At 39.9% G+C, this 22,831-nt stretch overlaps 1 long non-coding RNA gene across 1 annotated transcript; it reads left to right on the forward strand.

Annotated features, from left to right (window-relative positions):
- Positions 1-10,454: 10,454 nt before the first annotated feature.
- On the forward strand, positions 10,455-13,014 carry LOC125742991 (uncharacterized). The gene is made up of 2 exons (XR_007398255.1): positions 10,455-10,715; positions 12,009-13,014. It is a non-coding gene; the product is annotated as an uncharacterized LOC125742991 (long non-coding RNA).
- Positions 13,015-22,831: the final 9,817 nt, after the last annotated feature.

A 22,831-nucleotide genomic window follows, 5' to 3' on the forward strand; every position in this document is an offset into this window, starting at 1 on the left:
CGTTTGTCGCTTGCATTCGCCATCGTCGATTCACTTTCACGTTACAATCTGCATGTTAAAATCCAGATCTCGGTTTTTTATATCGCAATATTCTGTTTTGTGACGGCATCTGCCCGCAAGTGTTTACTTCGGTCATTAGAAATACCAGAACAACAGTTTTACAAGTTATTCTACGCCTTCCTGTTTCATGAAGTTGTACACTTTTTAATATATTGGCGCCTATTTCGCAAATTAAGAACAGAAAGAAATCTGTTGGCCGCGTTACTGGGATGAACTTTTGCAGTTAGAAAACGATGCAACAAAATACTGTTCATTTTGTGTTCTGAAATATTTAGCGACTTTTAAATGCTAACTGTTTGTCTAGAAATCGTCTTTCAACACATATATTTTCTTCATTTTTCAAAACATTACTGGACTTTTTAAGAAACTGACCGTTTCAGACATCCTTTAAAAAATACATTCCAAGAGTAGCTTTTCTAGTTTCTAGGCTATGCGTCGATATTATTATTAATATTGTTTTAAAAAAACGTTTCAAGTGTCTCTCATATATCTATAGATTCAGTACTGCTCTGTGGTCACTGTAGTATAAATATTTAGGTTAATCACGCAGTCAATAAATGAATGTATGATGTAATATAGGCTGTATTCCAGTTCTTACTATATAAAAAGTATATAGCAATAATCAAAATTTCAATTACATACAAGAAAAATCATTTATTGATTTAATTAATCAATAGAATCGCAATCAACACATGAAATTAATTAAAAATCAAATCTAAAATGCATTTTCTAAAGGGTTGTGAATTACCAAACGTCAATTTTAAATGCATATATGCAACGAATATAAGACGTATAGATTTCAGCTTCGCTGAAATATCTCAGCATCTGTGGATTCAAAAATAAATTGGCTACCAACAATAAACGCTTTCGTAAAAATCCTTATAGAATATTTCATGAAATGCACTGTCGCCGTTGCCATAAAAACAATAATTTTCATTAGAAGAATTGTTTGTCACGTAAAAGCCGTATACAGTGAACGATGATTGCTAATAATTTTGCAGTATCCCAGTGTTTATTATTTTTTCCTAAGGAAGTGAAAATGGTAGTTGAATGCTTCTCATAAATCTATACTCAAGCCAATTTCACACCATGGTTTTCCCGAGAATACGGAAGGGATCGTGTATGCAGACCTAGATGGAAATTGAGGGTGGAAATTGAGGGTTATAAAATCAATTTGAGCCCAGTCGTCTCGATTCCGAGCCATTGTAACGTTTGTAAGAACCTGCAGTATTTAAGAATAGAGGAACTCTCCCCTTGACGGCTTATTCTGTTCGAAGTTGAAACATTTACATACTGTAAATTCACATACTGTTTTGCATACTGCCTATCAGTCATTTTACTTATATATACTTGCCGCCTGTTTAGATGTGGTTTTATGTTATTTCTTGCAGGCAGATAGGAATGATGAGTTGCAGCTTACTGGTCCTCTGTTCTGAACGGGCATAATTACAAATAATTATTGGATTTCCAAGTTGATTTGTCGCTGGGCAGTGGGGTGGAATAGGCTGAGAAGTTGCAGTGGAAGCAAGTCGGGGAAGCTGCAGTTATCGATAAGTTTTGGTCTCATGAAATAATTGGGTTTATTCACGGTCACGTATTGTATTGGTGTGGACGATGGCCCCTTAAAGCAAGAACGTCGGCTAACACTCTCGACTTCTCTTCTAAGCACAACATGCAATTTTATTAAGCCTTCATTCTGTTCAAAACGTAAAATAAGGAACCGATCCAGGAGCGGATCGAGTATGTAACGTTACTCTTTCCAAATTTGTTTCCAAAGTGGTTGCTGTCTCTACAGGCAGACTTTTAAAATGTCAAAAGGAAGCCCTGTACTGTCGATAGTTTGCCAAGGTGCGTTTTGACGAAGACTTCTCTCTATAGTGTACGGTACACAGAGTGATGTTGACGGAGGTTCCGATTTGGATCAGACATTAACGGTGATTCCATTTTAACTAAAGCCTACTATACTGATCATATGCTACTAATTATGCTAAAGAATTCTACTACTATTACAACTGCTACTCCTCCTACTACTGCTATAGTAGGACTGCTACAGTACTAATACTACTAAAGTATAACAAAACAAAACCCAAGTTAAAATATTTTATGATAGTTAAATTTGTGCAAATAATAGCCATTTGGTACAGTTCAATAATTTCCCTATATTTAAACATATCAGTTGATATGCTGTAGTCTGCTTAATGCTTGCATCATTGCATCATGTTTTTAATATCTATATATAGGCTGTCGCATATGATCTTGTGTATTTTTACTGTTTTCACTGTTAATTCAGAGATACTTTAATGTTATTGAGTTTGATAACTAACCATCGTACAAAGTTATATGACATCGATCAACGAATTTGCCTGAATGTCATATCGGTCTAGAGATGTGAATTCTAATTGCTCCCAGTTGGTTGTTATTTAGAATGGACTGAACACGAAGTACATCTAGTTCCAAAACCCAGAACAAATGGTTGAAACTACTGTCAAGTCATGCTTATTTAATAATTCCTAATTACATTATGTTTGTTGATAGGTGTTTTCTCTCACCTGCAAAATTTAGGTAGCCCTGCTTCTATATTTTTGTAGAAACCTTGCCACTATCTGCAATGTTATTTGTATTAGGCGTATGTCCTCTGAAACGAATAGAAAATCTATTATTTTCTTTACGTTTTGCTTCTCGCATTCAAAAACCATTTTCTACCAATTCCCCTGTATTTAATATTACATTTAATGACATAGATCTCCCTAAAAAAGTAATGAAAAGTAATTAAAATCTTTTTAGCATTTTAGAAACAGGACATCATGAGTAAATCTGAATACGAGAGCAGACTAACCCAGACATGTCTTTAACCAAATATTTTACAGTCGGGTACTCAGCAACTGATATGTTAACACTGCAAAAATTCGCAAAAAAATTACTTACGATATGAATGGATTAACCATTAACAATGTAGAATATATTTTTTGGAAATATTCCTCGTAAAATATGATTGGATAAATTTTTGCTTCTGTTTTAATATAATCAAACAAAAACTGATACTTTCAAACGTTTCGATCATCATTGCACAACTGCATCAAATTAAAATTCCGTACATGAAGCAAGTCAAGTATGGATGTGTCGTTTTCAGTGCTATTATCTATTCCTCTTTTGCATTGGCATGTTTTCCGGCTTTTATTATAATTCAATTGCGTGTTGTAGTAGAACGCGACTGGAATTTCGAATTATTTCTAAAAAAAGTTAGAAAAGTAAAGGTGAATTTGTTAATCTAAAAAAATGTTAAAGATAAATTTAAGTCGACATAGCAGTATATACATTAAAATTGATATTTTACCAGATGATGAGTTTTACATAATAATCGACCGACATTTTTTTCTGCAGCACTAAAAGAAGTGATGGTTTTAACTGCCTATGAAAAGTCTTATACTATACGAAGGTCATTCTAATTCTGTAGCTGGACTTCAGCTACTTCTTCAAAAGCAAGCGTGTATAGCTTTGGTTTCAGCATTGGTAAGGGCCAAACCAGCCCGTAACTCCCTGTCCCCCTTAACACACATAGTACTCTCACAGTATTGGGAGGAACACATCCTTACTGTGCATAGTCAAATCTACACCCTTGTTCAAAAGCAACAGCATAAACAACAAGACCAAGAATGACAACAGCAATACTACCACTGCTAATGTTAATAATAATAATAATAATAATAATAATAATAATAATAATAATCATCATCATCATCATCATGTGCATTAAGTGCCCTATTTCCGTTTTCATCCTTATCAGCCATCTGTCCTGAACAGCATAGGGCACATGGTTCACCCAAGATGGGATACTAGTCCAACACAGGGTACATACACATACATTATGGGCAATTTTGAGACTATTTGGATTATAGTGTTAAAATATTATTGTTTCTATTTTCAGCACAATTCTATTGTGCAGTTGCTGTAATTCATAAAATACATATGAATTTTGGGTCACCTGTGCAAGTAAATTTACATTTTAAATTATTACTGGAAAGTCGTAGATAAAACCCATAGACATTGAGGAAAAACTATAAAACACATATGAGGAGATTCTAAGCAGATTGCATGTTTTCGAAATCAAATGCCCTCTTGTATTGAAACACCAGGGGGCACTCTTACACAACCCGAGTTCAAACATCGTCCAATCTCTTGTCTTGATCAGGGTTGGAATGCGGAATGGTGCCTATTCGAGAAAGCACCCGGAATAAGACAATGATACACACTGGGCTGGATTCCACTCAATTGCACTGCAACAACACAAACCTAACAGATACGATCTAATTTTCATTCGACGTTTAGATAAACTACATGACTGTGGGACTTAACTGAAGGATGAAACAAACATGATATAGGAAGTACTCAGTCTACCATATTAATGGTAAATGGGAATGATTTCATAATTATTATTTATAATACGGGTTTTATGGTAACTGCAAACGATTATTATTGTGAATTATTTTATATTGAGACTGTTGATTATTGTGATTGTACAGTGTGCTTCAGTGTCTTGAAAGGGGGTATAAATAAAATGTATTATTATTATTATTATTATTATAATTATTATTGTTTAATTCAGACTAAATTGTGAATCGACAGTATATTAATATGCCCCAATATTGAAGTGTTTCAATAATTATTGTAAAAATTATTCAGCTAGGCAGAAAGCATGTCTTCTCATAGACTTTCAAGATAATGTCACTATTGTAGTGAAGTCATAAGAGCATCATCATATTGGTTGTTTTTTAATTGACAGTCACCATCATAGAAATATAGGCTACTATTTATATATGTGCATACAGTAGTGATCAAAATCAGAGAACGAGAGACATTTTTGTGTACAGGAATTCAGTCATTCTAACAGAATAGAAGAAATATATTTTAATCAGAATTCATCAGTGAAAACTATTGCACAGCACAAAATAAAAGGTTTAAACAAGAAATTCGAAAAAGGTCTGCAATCAAAATTAGAGAACAGTTTGTTGTACTTGATAGTTTTTGATTCTGATCTGAAATATCTTGAAATATCTGGCAACCCCAATCTATTTGGCAACACTGGTAGGCATTTAGCAGAATGCTGGGCCCCTCAGAGGCGACGGAAACCCTTTGGGGTCAGACTGTTCAGATCAAGGCTGGTGGGTTGACTCTCTTAGACACTGGAAGAGAAGAGAGGTATTACAAGATCTTTGTTTCACGAATATTGAAGCTGTACAAAGAAACTAATTATTCAAGTCCCTAAAAAGGCCAGTTGCCCATGTAAGACGAGCACACAAGGGAGTGACAGAGAGACTCATTGGGGGATCAGTCCAACACTGCAGTCGCACTTGCATTAATCAGAACAGTGGGGAACATGAAAATAAAACACGGAATTAACTAACTGAATCACTGTAAACATGATGTTCCCTGACTGGATGGACAAGCTCGCCTCCCTAGATTGTAGTATCCATCCATCCATCCATTTTCCAAACCGCTTATCCAACTGGGTCGCGGGGTAGATTGTAGTATCACACCATTTATTTTTTATTTATTCTATAAGCCTAAAACACCTGTGTGCACCAATATTTGTGCATGTCATTGATAGTGGGATGAGCAATGGCACAATAGCTGAAAGAAAAGTTGTGTTGCTGTCGTAACATAAGGGAATGTCCAGTGTGCTTCATTGACTTCTAAGGACTATTACAGGGTACTTTTTTGGTGGGAGAATGTATTAGATTTATATGTAAATGAAGCTGCATACACTGTGACTGTGACTTTGTCACATTACAAAAGAAGTGTGTGCATTCCAAGGACGTTGGAAATGGGGAGAAGACCCCCCTCCAATATACCTCCCCTCCTTCCTTCCATTGAAATAAATAAAGAAAAAAACAAACAAATAGCAAATAGATTTAGATAGATAGATAGATAGATAGATAGATAGATAGATAGATAGATAGATAGATAGATAGATAGATCAGCACGTTTCTTATCTTTATTATTAATCCATGCATTACTGAGGTCAATTCACTGCATATTCAGAACCCGGAGATTAAACAAATACCTAACAAAGATTGTTGTCATGTATCAGACAAAATGATTTTATTACATGGATCAGTTTTTTTTAGTTAAGTGATGTTTAGTTTTGAAGCTGTACCCCTAACGATGTTCATCTTATTTTAAATGAGCAGTATGAGCCGACACCAGCAATAAGAGACAGCTAAGAGAGGCTCAGACCAACTTTTTAAAAGTATGTCAGAAAGAAGGCATACTTAACCATCTTAAGGATGATTTAGGAACCATATTGGAATGTTAAGGTACAACTGAAGGCAGAATTTCTGAATGATGTTGCGTTAAGAGGGCTTCTGAGAACCCAAGCACCTCGAAACATTATGCTACAACTGGAGGTAGAAATTAGGAACTCCATAGCGTTAAAAAGGTTTCGGAGAACTCATCCCTAGGCCAGAGTGGATTTCAGTAATGACAGTAAATTTAATCTAGTTGGTTCAGATGGGAAACATTATGTGCGGCGTTGAATTGGGAAAAGACTCCACCAGAAGAGTGGGAAGAAGTCAGTAAAGTTCAGGGATGCGTTCTCCAATAATAGTACCTTAAGATGTTACAAAGACTTGAAAAGTATACCTTACTTAAGAGGTTGCTTAAAGTTAGCTTATTAAGTGCAACGTATCTGTCCATGGCGATGGTGCCGGTGTTATGGGAGATTCTGTCCCCCATGTTACCCCCTTGATGAGCTGATTTGAATTGTGACGTCAACCAATTGATATTGTTAGCTGACTGCGACCTATGGGAAGGCGGGTTTGGACATCCACCCCCTTCCACATTTTAGAGCGTACTCTTTTCACTTAATAAAAAGAAAAAAGTTTGCTGTAAAACAACATGCCGGGACAGTCATAGTGTATAAGTACAACTCCATGATTCAAATGAAAGGGGAGCTAAGGGGAGCTTGGCTAACCTAACCTCTAACCCATACCAAACCCTATTCTTAACCATAAGTAACTGAAAAATATACAATAATGGCTCATGAGGTGATGTACCGTAGGTCAGGCTGGATATCCAATCCTGCCTTCCCGCTGGTCGCAGCAAGACATACTTGTTGTTAGGTCTGATCAGTCAGGGCTATAACCCCGAGTATTTTTAAGCCTAGCCACAAGTATTTTCGCACTGAAAAAGGGTGACTTTAAAATAATATCTAAAGATGCTTAACACAAACCAGCAACCAGTACGATATGCTTGAAATTACTTATCGGCCAGTTCGCTTAATGACCTAGTCGTAGGAATGGAACTTGGCCGTTAAATGAGCAGTGTCTGTATTTCATTATTAAATCTCACTGGCAGATCAATCTTACAGTTTCACAGAATGAAAAATGATTAAAATGTTATTCCACTAATAAGCGCTGCCAAGTTTCACCACCCCACCAGAGTTATTAGAGAGAAGTATATCGGTTATCAGTCGAATTGTAATTGAGGTAGCCTACAAAAATTATTCCTTCGGCTCAATTTTTGCTTTTACACCACAGAACAGGACCTGGAACCTTTGCTCTGCTATATTTATCTGTTTTCCTGCACTTTCACATAATTTTTAACTTCTAGCGACGGTGCTTGTGGTCAACCAATCAGCAAACTATCCCTGCAAGCACCTCCCCAGTAGCTTGTGTTTCAATAAAAAGTACCTAGTCTGGAGTAGGTGTTAAAAAGGTTCTAGAACCGCCTCCAGGAGGAACTACAATCGGGCCGAATTGCTGCGGTGTGAATGCGTCCATTGACATGACCATAAGAAACAGGATCGCCAAAGCATACACTTGGGAAACAAAACACATAGACCTACATACATGCTATATAGGAACAAAAAAGAAAAAAATAGTTTTTGTCATGGATGTAACCTTAATATCTACATAAATTTGTGTTGTTCAGAGACTACAAACAGCACAGCCAGTGCAGGCAGTGATGGTTATGATGAGCTGCTGCAGTCAGCTGAGCCAGAATCCACTGGAGAAAATGGTATGTGTGTGTGTGTGTGTGTGTGTGTGTGTGTTTTGAGAGAAAGAGAGAGAGAGAGAGAAAGAGAGAGAGAGAGAGAGAAATAGATAGATAGATTGATTTGGTCAGCTGTTTGGCGTGTGACTTTCAGTTCAAGAAAAATCTGCAGACTTACTGTATATCCTTAAGTCTGGAATATATGGTTACCCCATCTAAAACACACACAGCAACTCTGGACCTCAATATTACTATACTAAATGCTCAATAATACTAGTTTATGCGCAAGTAATTACGTACCTGAATAACTTTCAGCCATCTTACATAGGCCTACACATTATCTCCTGAAATCCAAGGGTGCGTTTCCCGAAACCTTCTTATGCTGCGTTGTTCGTAAGTTGTACCTTAAGTTATATCTTAACGCTCCAACGTGTTTCCCAAAACATTATTAAAGTATATCTTCCGTAAGATATTCTTTCATAAGGTTGGTCTGAGCCTCTCTTAGCTGTCTGTTATCGCTGTTGTCTGCTCATACTGCTCATTTAAAATAAGATTAATATTGTTACGGGTATAGTTTCATAACCAAAGATCATTTAATAAAAAAATAACTCATCCATATGATAAAATAATTTTGTCCAATACCAGACTGCAATCTTCGTTAAGTTTCGCACTTGCTGTTTGAATAGGAATCAATACCACACAGATTCCTAATGAAAGAATGAATGATAAGGAGCGCACTTCTTTATTATGTATTTATTTACCAATCAGTAATAAAGGGGGGGGGGGGGGGGGGGGGGGAGAGGTGCGCTGATATTTCTGATGCTCCTGGAATGCACCTCTGTAGATGTGTCAAAGTCACAGTATAGCAAAACTTTGGTTCAGGAGGCTGGTGAGAGTCGACACTGACAGTTAAATTATATGTAAATCTAATACATTTTTCCTAAAGAAATACCCTGGAATAGTCCTTAGTAGTCAATACTGAAGCGCATTGGACGTTCTCTTATGTTATGACAGTAATGCAACTTTTCTTTCAGCTTTTGTGCCGTTGCTCATCCCAGTCTCAATGACACGCACACATATTTGTACATGCAGATGTTCTATAGAAGAAGCAAAAATTAAATGGGTTTATAGAACAAATTAAAATTAAAAAAATACAATCTGGGAAGGCGGGTTCATGCACCCAATCGGCGAAAGTCATATTTACGGTTAGATGATTTAGTTTGTTAATTTTGTATTTCATTTTTAGGTTCTCCCCTGCTCTGATTAATGCAATATTTCTAGGATTGCTGCAGAGGGATATTTACAAAGAACACTTTCTCTCATGCGGCAGTCACACATTGCTACATGGAGGGAATAATCAATTCTTGAGCCATCGATGTCAACCAATTAGGTGTCTTGGCACCTACTAACATCGCAATTAAGAGGCTGTGCCTTAAGCAATCTCTTAAGGGATTGTTCTGGAAGCACGTATAAAAGAGTAAAGAACTTTAGTAAGGTATACCTTTCAAGTCTTTGCGCGACACTAAAAGTGACCATTATCAGGAAACACAGCCCAGGATGCGAACATATGGTTGCCCCTGTTAAACAGATTATGTTCTCAGGCCAACTCTGGGCCTCAGTACTTTTAATACTACACACTACACATGTATCTGAATGACTTTCAGTCACCCCGCTTACTCCTACGTCCAGTAAGAAGGGGAAATGGATTTACTCAGTGCCAAAGAAAATCTGTTCCCACTGCTGAAATTTGACAGTGTTTCTAAACAACGTTGCTCATTGTGTTAACTTTGCTACAGGTACATATGTTTCTGGATGATTTTCCGCCACCGTTCATACTTCGACAACCAGTAAGGAAGGGAAAAATGGATTTTCCAGGTGCCAAGGGAAATCCGTTATCCCCGCTTAATACAAAGCGGGAGCAGATTAGTAAAACATGACCACAATATTCATAGTTTTTATTGTGAAGTCATGAGCGGGGCTCCGCAGAGAGAACCCCATAACCCTTGGTGGTTTGGAGATGCTCTGAACCGTCTGGCCATGACAATTTATCCCCTGTCAAAGTCAGTCCGATCTTTACACTCGGTCATTTCTCAAGCATCCAAATCGTCACCCATGAAAACCGATTGTTCTCTTGCAATTTATTATATCCCAGGTCTTGATAAGTGCAGTTGTTCTGAGATAATCGTTTTTATTGATTATTATCATCTGTGGGTGGTAATAATGTTTTGGCTCTTTGGTGTACATACAGCCAGTGAAACAGGCCCATGTCTGATGAGGGATGGAGCGCAGGGCAAGCCAGCATATTTGGAGCTCCAGCTGAGGCTGAAACAGATCATGTAATGGAAATCATTCTGCCTCCTACTGCTTGGACATGGTAATACAGAAGCAAGTATCATGAAAAATAATTACTGCCAGTCTACAATATGACCATTCTAGACTTTCTGGAGTAGCTATAGAGAAACAGCAGCATGGAGCAGCGTGTGGCGTAGTGGGCTAAGCCAGTGTGCCAGTCGTCAGAAGGTTGCCAGTTCAAACCCAGCCTCTGCACATCTGTGGATCCTTAAGCAAGGGCCTTAACCCCCAGCTCCCTGGGTGCACTTTACTCTGCAAAGAGCAAGCTGAGGGAGGTGTAAAGGCAATTTCCCCACAGGGATCAATAAAGGGTCAGTTATTATTATTATTAGGTTATGTTTGCCCAGGCTATATGATTACATGACCAAGACGTGATTTCAATTAAGTGTATTTCCAGTGTATATTTAGTTGGGGTGTAACAGTACACAGGATTCAGAGTTCGGTACAAACCTCAGTTTAGTTCATAATTCGGTGCAATTTCTGCACAGCAGAGAAATAGAATCTGAATGAATTTTTTATTAAAACTGCAAACACAAACACGATTAGAAACAGTTGCAATCCAAAGGCAATGCATCTGCCGACGTGTCTGAATTGCAAAACGTAATAGACGCTTATTTGCACATTGCAAAAACAATTATATAAAATATATTTTGAAAAAATATATCAAATATAACAATCATAATGAACTAAACTGCCTGTTCTCTACTGCAGAGTTTTGCTGCATATCTATAACAATAAACATCTCTACAGCTCAGAGTTACCAGTCTGAATTTCCAAGTAAAATCACCATAAATGCCATGCGGAGACTAACTTGCACAGGGTGATTCTGCTTTGCTCCGGTCGTGCACAGGATACGACGGCAGACAGACAGCCTTGGTCTTATTAACTACTCCCTTTTCAGTGCTCGTATACTTTATTGGGAAACCAAAATGTTCCCAAACCACCGATTATGCCTGACTGTAATCAGCATTAGCCATAACCAATTCACAGCCACATTTAGCATAATGCTTTCTGTGCTTAACATGCACTTGTTAATTTAGGTTACACCCATGTCAGTAAATGGATTCATTCATTTCATTGTGTGTACTGAACCAAAAATGATTGTACACAATGAATACCCTGCATGTATTGTTGCACCCCAAATATTTAGTTAAACCGATGTTTTCAGGTTAAATATAGCTGTGAATAATCAATGCAAATAATTAATAACATTGTTATTTAGCCTCTCATTATTTAGGCAGGTTTCCCTTTTGAGCAGGATCCCCTAGGGGGCGTGGTTGTGCTGCCCTAATGATGGCTCTGCAGCAAAATCATTATATAGCCTGTCTGATGATGTAATTTGGCACAAATGAAATGTATGTAGAATACAATTAATAATTGCTTACTGTCATTTAGATTTTTTTGTATCCTGTTTGTGTGTTACTAACAATTGCATGCGGCTTTGCTAATCCAAGTGTCTAATATTACATAATCAACAAATTTAAGAGCTGCAATGAAGCAAAACATTTATTTTAAAATCTTTCTCTTTAAAAACCCAGACAAAAACAGAAGTGTCGTCCATTTGACTTTCTGTTTCATTTTCTGTACCTGCTTGTCTTACACAGGGTCACAGGGAGTCCAGAATCTTTGCCGGAAACTACAGGCACAAGGCGGGGAATAACTCAGGACGGGACGCCAGCCCATTGCAGGGCAGACACAGTCACAATTTGGAAAGTATAATTAATGGACTGTGGGGTGGGGGAGGGGTGGGGGGCTGGAGAAACCCCATAACAAGCCAGAGAATCTTCAATCTTGAGAGAACATGCTCAAGTCCCAGAAGTGTGAGGCAACAGTGCTAACTCCTGTGCTACAGCACCACCAAAACATTCAGTCATGCGTTTTATTTGTATGCAGTTCTAAGCTTAATACGCAGTGCACAACTAGAAACAATTCGCTGACTAACCAGATTAGGGTGCTGTGCATATAATCGGAAGGTTTCCCAAGTCCCAGACTTGGCAGAATGATTTCACCGGCTTTCTTTAAAAGAAAAATCCATGTTACTTTTGATAAAAGCGCCTGCTTAGTTAATGTGATGTATCTGTCATGATTTCAAATTTGCCTGCCAATGCCTACAAAAAGAAAACAGAGGAAAAATTTGAAACAGCTTTACGTTCAGAATCTCTCTCAAGTTGATCATCAGAACGTAATAGCTGGCTAGCTAACTGTGCATTGGATATATTTATTGCATGATGCTATATAGAACGCCCAAACGTTTGCCATTTTTAACGTGCCATTTTGCAGTTAGAGCAACTTAATTTAGGAATTACCAAGGATAACATTTTGATATTGTTGTGTCTCATGAATAACTTTGACAAATGAGCCATACAAGTTGCTCTTGGGTGTTGTGTAGTTCAGTGAGTTATGTATGTAGATCTGCATACAGAAGGTTGTGGGTTTGAATCTTGTGGCTGCGTGGGTCAGCACTGAACCCTTATGAAAGGCTCTTAACCCCCAGAGTGCTGGCTGGCCCTGCAGTTTAAACCTTCATCTGTCATGTAGCGCAAGATGGTGTTTGTGGAAAAAACAAGGAATGCATCAGCACCTTGTCTCAATAAAATGCATTTTACATGAGCTGTATGTGGTTTTCTTGGTTGAGACACCCTGTTCAATGCACATTGCTTAAAGCTGATCACTCTTACATTTTAGTTGCAGCTCAGCCCTAAATAGGCTGCCAGATTATTTATTTATTCGACTCTGTCTAATTACTGAATTCACAACTGTCAACGTATACAGTCTGAAAGGAGTTTTGTGTGGCTTATCCGTCTCTGCCTGGTAAGTGTTAGTACCGCAGAACAAATGCATTTAAAATAGAATTTCCATGTCATACAAGTGTAACGTCACAATAAAAAAGTCATGTAACACTATAACAGTACTGGTTGATGACTCGTGCTGTAATAACCTGAAGCATATATGAATATGTATAAAAGAAACACCTAGAAAATACATTTACAGTGTAAAAAAGCAAATGCAAATCATTACCATTTGAAAAAAAAATAGATTTCAATGTTGCACTGTAAATCCGCTGCTCCCTGGGACTGCATGAATAAAAAGCACTGGATGTTGCAGTTTTAAAAATATATATTTTTTTTTACAATAAAAGCATAGAATATTAAGGGCTCTAGAGTGCAAACAAAAAAAAGATTTAATTGCATAGGTTTGACTGAGAAAATTGATGGAAAACAAGTATAACTTGTTTCCAACACTGTTTAACTTTATATTATCAGCATTTAATAAAAAACACTGTCCTGGGGCCTGTACTATGAAGCGGGGTTACGGATTTAAGGTAGTCTGGTTAAATGCAAGTGAACGAATATGAAGTAAATTTAAACTGTGGTACCTTAAATCTGACAAGTTTCCCCAATAAGCCAGTAACCCCGCTTCATAGTACAGGCCACAGAAAAGGAAAATTAATCAAATGGAAAATGTTCTTCATTAAGAATGTCATCAAGGGTGTGACGAGCTAGCATTTAACCCATCATAGAATGTGATATTTGATGCGGTCATTCTCCTTATGATTATTGGCACAATCATCATGCATTCCATAGCTTTTCGGTGTTTATTATGCAGCCATGTATGTTATACAAAAAACTGAACCATGTTATGTTCTGGTGTGGCTTGACTGCAGAAACATACTTTGTATCATCTGCATAATGCTGCTCCTGGTCAGGGTCATGGTCAGGGTGGCAGCAGGCTGTCAATGCATATGAATATGTGATACTGAATATGTGTACCATTGCTGCATGCTGTGAGTGCGTTAATCTGCGCCCAGCATCTATCCATCTATCCATGCATCCATCCATCCATTACCTGCTGCTTTTCCAGGGTCAGGTCTTGGGGGCAGCAGTCTAAGCAAGGATGGCCTGACCTCCCTCTCACCAGCCACCTCCTCCAGCTCCACTGGGGAAATTCCAAGGTATTCCTAGGCCAGTCGAGAGATGTAATCTCTCCAGCGTGTCCTGGATCTGCCCCAGGGCTTTCTCCCAGTTGGACATGCCCGAAACACCTCCCCAGGGAGCCTTCCAGGAGGCATCCTAGATAGATGCCCGAACCACCTCAACTAGCTCCTTTCAATGTGGAGGAGCAGCGGCTCTACTTTGAGCTCCTCCTGAATGTCGGAGCTCCTCACTCTATCTCTAAGGCTGAGCCCAGACACCCTGAGGAGTAAACTCATTTCTTCTGCTTGTATCTGAAATCTCATTCTTTCAGTCACTATCCAGAGCTCATGACCACAGGTGAGGGTAGGAATGTAGATCGACTTGTACATCGAAAGGTTTGCCTTCCGGATCAGTTCTCTCATCATCACAACAGAATGGTACAGCGTCCGTATTACTGTCGACGCTGCACTGATCTGTCAGTCGATCTCCTGGTCCCTTCTTCCCTGCCCCAGATACTGGGCACAGAATCAAAGTCATTTCGAGTGGTCTTGGCCTACAGCAAGTATATGACGTATCACCCGTCATTCATGGCATGGAGCAGAGGGATCAGTATAGAGACAGCATAAGTGAAAGCTCTGCTAACAGGTGATGTCGTGCTTCCGGCCTTATCTGACTAGGACCCCCAGGACTCATTCAAATGGTTCAGTGCAAAGTCTGAAGAAGCAGCGATGAGAATCAGCGCCTCAGAATCTGAGGCCATGCTGCTCTCCTGAAAAAGAATGAACTTCTCCTCTTAGGTGAGGGGGGAGAGTCTACCCTTAGTGAAGAAGTTCCTAGGGATTTCTTCATGAGTAATGATCAGAGGAAATATCAGAGGGGTTGTGTCTCCTAGCTAGTTTGGGAACATCCAGGGAATTCCCAGAAATCCCAGAGAAAGAATCTGTAGTGTTGGAAAGAGAGGTCTGGTCTAATCTAGTCGGCATGCTGTCAGCGCAACATTCAACAGGAGAAGAAAATGACGATAATGGATTCAAATAGGACATATTTAAAAGTATGTCATATTTTATACTACCTATCTGTAACTTACTACTGTATTACTGCATATACATATAGTGCATACCATACTTCATCCCAGATTTATTATAATAATCTAAATAAATTAGCCGGGCCCCGGGGGTGGATGAGATTCGCCCGGAGTTCCTCAAGGCTCTGGATGCTGTGGGGCTGTCCTGGCTGACATGCATCTGCGGCATCGCGTGGTCATCGGGGGCAGGTTCTCTGGACTGGCAGACCGGGGTGGTGGTCCCCCTCTTTAAGAAAGGGGACCGGAGGGTGTGCTCCAACTATAGGGGGATCACACTCCTCAGCCTTCCTTGGAAGGTCTATTCGGGGGTCCTGGAGAGGAGGGTCCGCCGGATTGTCGAACCTCGGATTCAGGAGGAGCAGTGTGGTTTTCGCCCTGGCCGTGGAACTGTGGACCAGCTCTATACTCTCAGCAGGGTTTTGGAGGGTTCATGGGAGTTTGCCCGACCAGTCTACATGTGTTTTGTGGGCATTCGACCGTGTCCCTCGGGGAGTCCTGTGGGGAGTGCTCCGGGAGTATGGGGTACCGGGCTTCCTTTTAAGGGCGGTTCGGTCCCTGTATGACTGGTGCCAGAGCCTGGTCTGCATGGGCGGCAATAAGTCGGACTTGTTTCCGGTGAGGGTTGGACTCCGTCAGGGCTGCCCTTTGTCACCAATTCTGTTCATAGCTTTAATGGACAGAATTTCTAGGCGCAGCCAGGGCGCAGCCAGGGCGTTGAGGGTGTCTGGTTCGGTGACCTCAGGATTAGGTCTCTGCTTTTTGCAGATGATGTGGTTCTGTTGGCCTCATCAGACCGTGACCTTCAGCTCTCACTGGAGCAGTTCGCAGCCGAGTGTGAAGCGGCTGGGATGAGAATCAGTACCTCCAAATCCGAGACCATGGTTCTCAGCCGGAAAAGGGTAGAATGCTCTCTCCGGGTTGGGGATGGGGTCCTCCCCCAAGTGGAGGAGTTTAAGTATCTCGGGATCTTGTTCACGAGTGGGGGAACGATGGAGCGGGAGATCGACAGGCGGATCGGTGCGGCGTCAGCAGTCATGCGGGCGCTGCATCGGTCTGTCATGGTGAAGAGAGAGCTGAGCCAAAAGGCGAAGCTCTCGATTTACCAGTCGATCTACGTTCCTACCCTCACCTATGGTCATGAGCTATGGGTAGTGACCGAAAGAACGAGATCGCGGGTGCAAGCGGCCGAAATGAGTTTCCTCCGCAGGGTGGCTGGGCTCTCCCTTAGAGATAGGGTGAGGAGCACAGTCATTCGGGAGGGACTCGGAGTAGAGCCGCTGCTCCTCCGCATCGAGAGGATGCCAGATGAGGTGGCTCGGGCATCTGATCAGGATGCCTCCGGGACGCCTCCCTGGGGAGGTGTTCCGGGCATGTCCCACTGGGAGGAGACCCCGGGGAAGACCCAGGACACGCTGGAGAGACTATGTCTCTCGGCTGGCCTGGGAACGCCTCGGGATCCCCCCAGAGGAGCTGGACGAAGTGGCCGGGGAGAGGGAAGTCTGGGTCTCCCTGCTGAGGCTGCTGCCCCCGCGACCCGACCCCGGATTAAGCGGAAGATGATGGATGGATGGATGGATGGAATTAGCACTGATGCGTTGCACCTCCAGGGTTACAATCCCACACAAAACATGCAGTTGGGTTAATTGGCATCCATAGTGTACATGTATAATAATAAGTGATACTTTATTGATCCCTGCGGGGGAAATTGTCTTTCTGCCTCCCCCAACTAGCTCTTTGTAAAGTAAGCTGTCTGCAAAGGGCAGCTGCCTGTTGGGGTGCTCTGGGAGCTGGGGGTTAAGGGCTTTGCTCAAGGAGCCGCAGATGAGCTTTGAACAAGCAACCTTCTGATTACAAACACACGGGCTTAGCCCACAGAGCCACACGCTGCCCCCATGCGTTGCATGCGATGGACTGACATCTCATCCATGGTTTACCCCAGTCTTGCGCTCTGTGCTGCGGGGGTAAGCTCCCCATACCCACATGATCCTTCCCAGGAATTGTACTTCAAGGATGGATTTGACAGTATTATACTTCCTCTAAAGAGGAAGAATTGAAAATAAACCAAAAGCAATCAATTGGAATGAATTGCTCTAACACAGATTATCCCGCATCGTTAATTACATAAATCAGACCCACAAAATATGACATGCAATTTTTAATCTTGATGCATGTTTTGCTTTATGTGTACTATGAATCTACCCAAAAAAACACATGCACTTATAATTATCAAGTAGAAATATACATAAATAAATCTGTAGACTGGAGAAAGGTATCAACGTGTACAGGCAGTCCCCTGCATATGAATGACACCCATTCTCTAAATCGAATTTGTAGGTAGGTTAAAGAAATAATAATACTCTACATAAAACCAATACAATAATAATAATAATAATAATAATAATAATAAGTACATGCATATGATACTTTCCTGTACCTTCAGCCAATGAACTGCTGAAGGTGCACAATATGTTAATGAGTATTACAAAGTAGTGCATGTGCTGGTTATTACAAAGCACTATATTTAACCCAAACGTTTAACATATTAAGCTTTACAGCAGTCTGTTGGTAAGTACGAGCTGTCCATAAGTCAGACGTCAGATTGCCTGTACTTACATTATACAACCTCAATGTTGATGACTGTGCATTGTTAAGACACTAAAACATAGCATGTACGCTCAGTGGGCAATTTCTTAGATTGACCTAGGTAATACCAGGTAGGACCCACAGTTCCCTCTAGAACCAGTTTAAGGGTAGAGTGGGTTGTAGCTTCCAGGAAACCTTTTTGCTATGCTGTTATTTTTGCACTTTTTGGCTTCCTGTTGCTTTTGGAGAGTTTCTCCTCTGACTTCTCTGATTAACAAGACGTATTTGGCCACTGAAATGCCACTGATGGATTTTGTTTTTGTTCTTCACACTATTCTCTGTAAACTGGTGACACTGTAGTGTGTGCAAATCCCAAAAGGATGGCCGTTTCTGAAATGCAAAAACCACCAAAAACAATCATACCACATTCAACATCACTTAGATCAGACACAGTTCTGACGCACAGCTGAACTATAACCGAACCTCTTGATCCGTTTAAGCGCTGCATTTGTTATCCAGCCACATGATTCACTGTTTGTAAGTGCAGGTTGTTTGCATTAACAAGCAGGTGTACCTAATAAACTGGCCACTGACTTTACGAGTGTAACACAATTGCAGGGTGGGAAATATGCTTGAAAATCAACTTCTTTATTTTTATCTTCAGGGCCTTGTGAATCAAGCGTCAGCCTTTAGGGTTTTGTAACTGCCTACTTTCTGACCATTAAAGATGCCAATCAATTATCCAACTTTCACACTGAATATCCAGTATGATGTCAGGGTAGAAGACAACCGGCAAAACTTAATAAAAAAAAAAGAAACAGTGAAAACATATTCAGAAACCTAATGCAGATAGAAGAAAACACTCCGATGACCAGAATAATATACAGTATACTATAGAAAAAGCTATAGAGAAGATCAACAGTACGGCAAGGAAAGGTGACTGAAAAGAAGCACCCTGGGTGGGGATGTGCATGTAACCCAGGGACGCAGGGATCAAAGGAAATGACAGCAAAATTGTTTGCACAGAATCTGAGACAGACAAGGGCAGCAAATAGCAGGAGACATCTGCCTCACTGTAAGGGCCGTAAAAACACGGAATAGAAATCAAACTCGTTCTCTTTTAAAGACATGATGCGAGAAAAAGGTGAAATAATTGTGTGCACTAGCTCTCAGGGCGCACACCTACCGCACACCTACCGCACACCTACCGCACACCTACCGCACACCCACCGCACACCCACCGCTCATTTTACAAGGGGGTTGGGAATGAAGCACAGAATTACAGAGGTGTGTAGCTACAATGTAAACAACTGAGTCATCACACCAGTGTTATCGATTCTGCTCAATATTAAAAGATCATGCATCAATCACTGCAACATTTTGAATAGAATTTTGTTTATTTCAGAGTAAGACATAATATAGTATATGGTAATATAAATATTAAATCTTATAGATTATGCATCAATGATTAGAGAGGCCAGTTTTATAATTTGATCCATGAGTTTGACCCATGCTTATTTCCTCACTAATGCCTTAAGGTAAATTCCATGATTAAGGCTGCCAGGACAGAACCCCACCTTCGTGGATGTAGATTTGGCTTCAACAAGCCCCCAACCCCTCGCCCCCCCCCCCAAACACACACAGAACACCCAAAATATTGGTAGGAACACATTCATACTGTCCATTCCCAAATATACACCCTTGCAGGCAACTGGGGCTTTCATTGCCCTTCTCTTTTAAATATATTTTTTTATTTTGTCAGACAAATTGTTATCCCCTGAGTTTGCTATAAACAATTAAAATGAAGCTCAGCATAAAGATGCATATTCAAACACTCTAATAATATTCTATAAATATTCTATAACCCTCACCAAAGAAAGGTGAGAGTGACTTTCAATGAAATGACATTCTAATTACACTGGGCATAAAATGAATAATAGTCAGGCATTGCACTCAGTTATAACTTTAATTACAGGAGTCACATGGGTGATGTTAGTGGGTTGAGTCATCCCCCCCCCCCCCCCACACACACACACACACCACAGAGGTTTGCACGGTCAATAGTCACAGCCCTACATTAACTTAGCAGTTTCGATTTTTTACATACAAGCAGAATAAGCAAATGTGATGAGTAAAACCTGCATGGAAGTAGGTGATAAAAGTTCCCAGACTGGGGGGAGGGGCATAGGAAAGGGGTACAGGACTACAAGACAAATCACGTATTTTCATGGATCAATTTGGGACACGGCATTTTATTTTTCAGTTTGGGACTGTTTGTACACTGCAAGACAGGGAATAACCCAGGACTGGGCACCTAAAATTGTCAGTGGTTCTTTTTTCTTGTATACCAGGTTTTGGCCTGTAAAGACTGCTCCCTCACATAAATGAGAGATGCTGTAAAGAAGGAATTCGTAGCTAGGCTATCAAGAGGTGGTCAGCAATTTCCTTATCTTGAAAGAGAGTTAACAATGGTAAGCTCTCACCTTTTTCGACCACTCACATAAGTTGGGAAGCTTGAAGCGACTGACCGGAAGATAAAAACTTAGGATGTGATAATGTCAAGCTTCTCCACTTCCAAGAGTGGGGAACACACTGCAACAGGCAATGCTTCTGCTTTTTTTAAAAATGAAAATAAAAGACTGCATCAGAAAGAAAGGCTGGAAGGCTGAACTGTAAACCAAATCATAAAGCCTTTGATTATCCTGTTCTGTGTGTGGCCTAAACCTATGTCTCTAAGAAAGGCAACAGTGGTTTATCACTGTCAGATACTGACACTGGAATGCTATATTAATAATACAATCATCTCACCCAATCCTAGTGGGTTGTATTACATTTTATTTATTTAGCTTACGCTTTTATCCAATGCAATGTATAACTGATAAGGCATAGTTGGACTGTTCCTGGAGAAACTGAGGGTTAAGGACCTTACTTGGGATCCTAACACTGAAATCACTGAGCCAACCCTACAATTCAACACAGTGCCTTTCCAATCACAGCCCCAGCCTAACCTGCTGAGAGACACTGCAGCCTCACACCACTGCATATACTACCACTCTCATTCAACTTCCTAATATCAGTGTCATGCATATAAATTTTCCCTGTGGCCGGTCCTGGGGTGCAAATAAACCACCTCTTTTAATATCATAAAGTATCTAATGGAACTGTAGAATAAAGGCCTTGGTGAATAAAAACGAGGAAAGTCCGTTAAGCCGAACGCTGGATTTCCTTCGACTGCCAGTGAGCTTTACAGTTAGTAATTTAATGGTTGCTGGGATTACCATATCATTCATTAAATTTCACAATACAGAGTAAGTGAACTATATAATTTATGCATGCATTCCTTTCTATAACCGATCGGCTGTTAATGGTGATGGGAATTTTGTGCCTTTATCCAACTTGTGGTAAAATACCGTTAATAAAAAGTTCAAATAGCTTTTTTTGTCAAATATGTATTATTTAAATGTACATATACATTCTCTGCCTTAAAATACATTTTATAATTCTGCCCCGTGAAAATTCACAAAGCATTGTTTCGTTGAGAACTAGCGCTAAGAAATGTATTACATACAATCTTCCACGTTTGTCTCAACTCAAGTTTTGTAAGAAAATAAATTGGTAGTCAATAGGTCATCAGTTTTACGTAACGGCTACGTTCATACAAGGCTGATAACTTAACGTGGAATGCAGACGGTAGGCCAGGCTGTTATTGTTAATATCACTACTATTATTTTAAGCTATTATTACACTTATAAAAGATATTATTAAAATATATCGCACCATATTTTAACAGCGAGACTAATTAATATGAAACTGCGTAACACAATGTAACATAGGCCTACTAAGATAAGCTCCTACACATAAACAGTAATAACAGTATTATTAAGAAATTACACTCATAGCCGTTTATTTAGCATAGACCCTGGAAAATAATATAGGGAATCACAGATATTGTACACAAAACGAAGCGAAATCACCCCGAGAAAAGTACGTCTGAAGTACGACTGTTCTAATGAATTGTTATGCAACGCGCAAATACGCAAAGCCCTTATTTGTGTTATTACTCAGGGGAATCTATGTGTAAACTTGGAATAACATTTGTAAAAAATATAATAAAGTAGTATAAATACACTTTAAGCAGCGGAGTGAAAAATTGATTCAATAAAACTGAAAATACATACATTTTTGACGTTTTAAGAATAAATAGCATTAACCGTCTGAGTTGCGCGCGTGTGTGTGTATATATATATATAGTTACGTTGAATTAAATGTAACTTTTCAAAATGCTTGAATATATTCTGAATTGCAAAGTTAAATTACCTGGATTCACGTATAGGGACCTCCGGAACAGAACCGACTGTCAAAATGACATTTAGGAGTGATTTGAAAGAGACACGCATAAATTTTTTTAAGCGTTTTAATTTAAGGAAAATGTGCTTTGATACCTATCTGCAGTACTTTGAAAAATAAATTATATATAGATACCTACGTTCGCCGTCCATTCAAACACCTGCTGACCTTGTAATGTGTAGAATATGTTTGTGGTTTGTTTTAATGAAATATGGTAACAAGCCAAAATCCATCCATCCATTTTCTGCAACGCGTATCCTATTCAGAGTCGCGGGGGGTCCAGAGCCTATCCTGGAGGCTATGGGCCAAGGCAGGGAACAACAGAGGATGGGGTGCCAACCCATCGCAGAGCACACTCACACAACATCTACACACACATGCATACGTACGGGCAATTTGGTAACTACAAGCAAAGATCAAATACGTTAAACATACACTCTTCAAATAATGGTCTCTATTAAGTATTGTGAAAACAGCTTCGGGTGCACAGGTCCTACGG

This window comes from Brienomyrus brachyistius, chromosome 5, assembly GCF_023856365.1.
Source record: "Brienomyrus brachyistius isolate T26 chromosome 5, BBRACH_0.4, whole genome shotgun sequence".
In the NCBI taxonomy this organism is placed as follows: domain Eukaryota; kingdom Metazoa; phylum Chordata; class Actinopteri; order Osteoglossiformes; family Mormyridae; genus Brienomyrus; species Brienomyrus brachyistius.